The sequence below is a fragment of the Chrysoperla carnea genome (genome assembly GCF_905475395.1).
Source record: "Chrysoperla carnea chromosome X unlocalized genomic scaffold, inChrCarn1.1 SUPER_X_unloc_176, whole genome shotgun sequence".
NCBI lineage: Eukaryota > Metazoa > Arthropoda > Insecta > Neuroptera > Chrysopidae > Chrysoperla > Chrysoperla carnea.
The window spans coordinates 5,453-10,000 of record NW_025408129.1 but is presented as its reverse complement, the minus strand read 5'-3'; positions in this window follow the sequence as shown (position 1 = coordinate 10,000).

The window sequence follows — 4,548 nt, the reverse complement described above, 5'->3', positions numbered from 1 at the left end:
AATTAATATTATTAAATCTATTAATAATAAAATGGTTGCTTATTTATAAATAAAGTTATTAGTTATAATAATATTTTTAGTCGATTATGGTAAGAAATGGTATTGATAATAAATGCTCTTTAATTTATTATGTTAGAAAATTTTTGTTTTTAAATGTAATAAATTAAAGAGCTTTTTTTATGAATAAACACTTTTTGTTTCCATCTTATCAATATTGATTATAATCGCTAACAATTATTATAATGATTTTAATTGTTTTTACTTATAATCGCTACCATTGATTATACTAAAAAATGCAATCGCAATTGACAAAAATTGTTAATAATTATAATTATAATATGTTTAGTAGGCAACCTTTAAAGCAATTTATGCATAACAGGTTGCTAGCCAAATATAAACTTAATGAAGTATTATGATGGACACTTACATTCGGAATTCATATATTTAAAGAAATAATTTTGATTATTCAGATTCTATTAATATTAGCTATTGTAAATAATATTAATCAAATGAAAAGTTTTTAAATTGTTAGGATGTATTTAGCAAGTTATGCTTTCCATACATAAAATAAAAATATATTATGTATAAATAATATTAGTGCTTGTAAAAGGATTAAGATTAATAAAACTAGATATATACTCTTAATACAATAAAAAGTAATAATTTAAAAGAATGTAAAAATATTTATTTAGCTGATAAATTTAAAATGGATAATAAATTTTAAATTTTTATTAACTCTTATTTATTATATAATATTTATTTGTAATCCTTATGCAAAATAATATATGACTTGAACAACGTACATGGGGGCGTGTATACAATTAATAAATTTAGGTAGAGAAATATATTTTGAATCAATAATTTATAAGTTCACAACAGAATAGTCAGATTTTTATTGTCTATTAAATATTTTTTAGCGAATAACTATTATGTATTACTAGAATATAATAATAATTTTTTTTTTTTTTTTTTTTTTTTTGTTACTTGAATGGTGTATACGTTTACACGGTGAATGTAAAAACAATTAATCAATTTATATAGAAAAATATATTATGAATTAATTATAAATAAGTTCCAATAAAATAGCCTGATTCCCATTGTGTATTGAAATTTTTTTTTAACCAATTAACTATTAATGTGAATTTGTACAATAAAAATTTTGTATTAATTCTGTAAATTATTATATATATTTGCATTATACAGTATTTAGAAGCATTTAAATGGATAAAAATTTTTTAGAAAATCTACATATGTATCACATGTATTATACCGGTACCCTGTCGCAATATAACATGTACGATTTGTATATAAAATAAAATGAAATTTTTTCCCTAAAATTTTTTAATGAATCCCGAAAAATTCTATATATTTTACCTTTATATAGTATTTAGGACTATTTAAAAGGATAAAATTTTTTTCGAAAATCTACATATGTATCACATGTATTATACCGGTACCCTGTCGCAATATAACATGTACGATTTGTATATAAAATAAAATGAAATTTTTTCCCTAAAATTTTTTAATGAATCCCGAAAAATTCTATATATTTTACCTTTATATAGTATTTAGGACTATTTAAAAGGATAAAATTTTTTTCGAAAATCTACATATGTATCACATGTATTATACCGGTACCCTGTCGCAATATAACATGTACGATTTGTATATAAAATAAAATGAAATTTTTTCCCTAAAATTTTTTAATGAATCCCGAAAAATTCTATATATTTCACCTTTATATAGTATTTAGGACTATTTAAAAGGATAAAATTTTTTCGAAAATCTACATATGTATCACATGTATTATACCGGTACCCTGTCGCAATATAACATGTACGATTTGTATATAAAATAAAATGAAATTTTTTCCCTAAAATTTTTTAATGAATCCCGAAAAATTCTATATATTTTACCTTTATATAGTATTTAGGACCATTTAAAAGGATAAAAATTTTTTCGAAAATCTACATATGTATCACATGTATTATACCGGTACCCTGTCGCAATATAACATGTACGATTTGTATATAAAAAAAAAATATACATTTTTTTCTAAAAATTTGCATTAATTCCAAAAATTTTTTAATAATTTATTATAATTATTAATGTTTATTGAATAATTTATTATAATGCATAAATTTCATTTAATAAAATATGATAAAAGCAAAAAAAAATTTTTTTGGTCCCAAAATAAAAATTTTTAGCTGAAAAAAATTTTTTTTTTAAAATTTTTTTCTTTAAATTTTGATTATTCTGTAAAGTTTATGATGTTTAAAGCCATTTTAAACATTATCATATTTTGAGTTTGAAGCACCGGGTGTAATGTCTTTAATATATATGATGGATAGTGCGTGTAAGTTAATGAGATGAATGTATATCTATGTATAACAGTGTATTAGTGGTATTACGTTCAGCAGTCTCACACATATGATATAGTATGGTATAGTATAAGTTGTTTATTTTTCATACTGTCCGTGTATCATTCAACAAAGGTGGTGTAGAGTTGTATATGGCTTGGTATGACGTTGTTGCAATTCTATGGACACTATGATATTACGGATGCACAGATAGAGGAATAACACTTATCGTATATGTATCATTTATGTATGTTGACTGTGTAATGAATACTAAATATAATAAAATAATACACTTTTTAATAGAATAACATTTGTTTCATGTTTTAGTATGATATTAAATGGTATAGAATAGGTTGTTTATTTTTCATACTGTCCGTGTATCATTCAACAAAGGTGGTGTAGAGTTGTATATGGCTTGGTATGACGTCGTTGCAATTCTATGGACACTATGATATTACGGAATAACAGAAAGAGGAATAAAACTTATTGTATATGTATCATTTATAACGTACTTTTATGTTGACAAGAATGAATGTATATCTATATGAAATAGTGTATTTTGTGGTATTATGTTCAACAGTCTTACATATATGATATAGTATGATATAGTATAATTTGTTTATTTTTCATACTCTAAGTGTATCATTCAACAAAGGTGGTGTAGAGTTGTATATGGCTTGGTATGACGTCGTTGCAATTCTATGGACACCATGATATCACGAAAAAACAGAAAGAAAAATAACAATTATCGTATATGTATCATCTATATTATTATTGTATTTTGACTATGTAATGAATGCCAAATTTAAAAATATACACTTTCTTAATAGAATAACATTTATTTTAGTATAATATAAAATGATATTGAATATGTTGTTTAATTTTCATACTGTTCGTGTATCATTCAACAAAGGTGGTGTAGGTATGTATATGGCTTGGTATGACGCTTTTGCATGTCTATGGACACCATGATATTACGAAAAAACAGAAAGAAGAATAACACTTTTCAAATATGTATCATTTATATATTTTATTAACATGAACGCAAAATATACAAAATTATATATATATATACTCAAAATATTCTGGATGGTAATCAGTTTGGTTTATTTTGATATTTAATATTGTATTTTGGTTTTTTTGCTAGTAATGTTTCGAATATGTATATGCTGTTATTATTTTTTAGGTGTACATTGTATTAAATTGTTATCAATTATTTAATGTATGTATACAAAATAATAGCAAAAACATTTTCAATTATTATATAAAAATTTTTTTTTTTACACATGCATATTTATTAATATATGAAATTTTATCTCAGTTTTAATAAATATGTATTGAAATGAATAATAATACAATCTTATATATATTGATAATAGTCTGGATGGTAATCAGTTTGGATTATTTTGATATTAAATATTGTATTATTATTTTTGTAAAAAAATTAATGAGAATTTTGTAAAAAAACCTCTATATGTATATCTTTTTATATCAATATTTAAAAAAAAATTTTTTTTTATTAAATTATTGATTATAAATAGAATAACATATAAATTTTTTTGTCAAAGCAAGTTCATGGGTTATAAGTTTTAAACTTTACACTCCCATATGAGCACACAATATTTATATAAAAATTATTTTTATAAATAATATTACATTGACTCACCTCATACCAAGCGAGAATATTAAGTGTTATTATAACGTTTTTTATTTAAAATTAACTTTTTAAATAAAATTAAAAAATAAATGACGCTTTCAATCTAGCGACGAGTATGAGAAAATGTTTGAAATATTTTAAGACCCATTTGGTGATGGTCTGACAAAAATCATAATTATTTTTTTTTTTTTTTATTCAATAATATTTATTATGAATAACATGTTATATATTTCTTTTTGTAAAAGCAAAAAAATTATATAAATGACATAATAAAATATATATTTGAAAAAAAAAAAAATTAATAATAATATATATATCTCATATGTTTTTTCTATTAATTTTAAAACAATAGAGATATAAAAAAAAAAAAATTTATATCAGTAATGGGTGAGACCATCTGATATTTAAAATGAAATTGTAATAATATTATTATATATTAATAATTATTGTATGAAAATTTTTTTTCTTATAATAAGAAAACAAAAATATCATGTATATTATTATATATTTAATATTATAAATACAAATAGT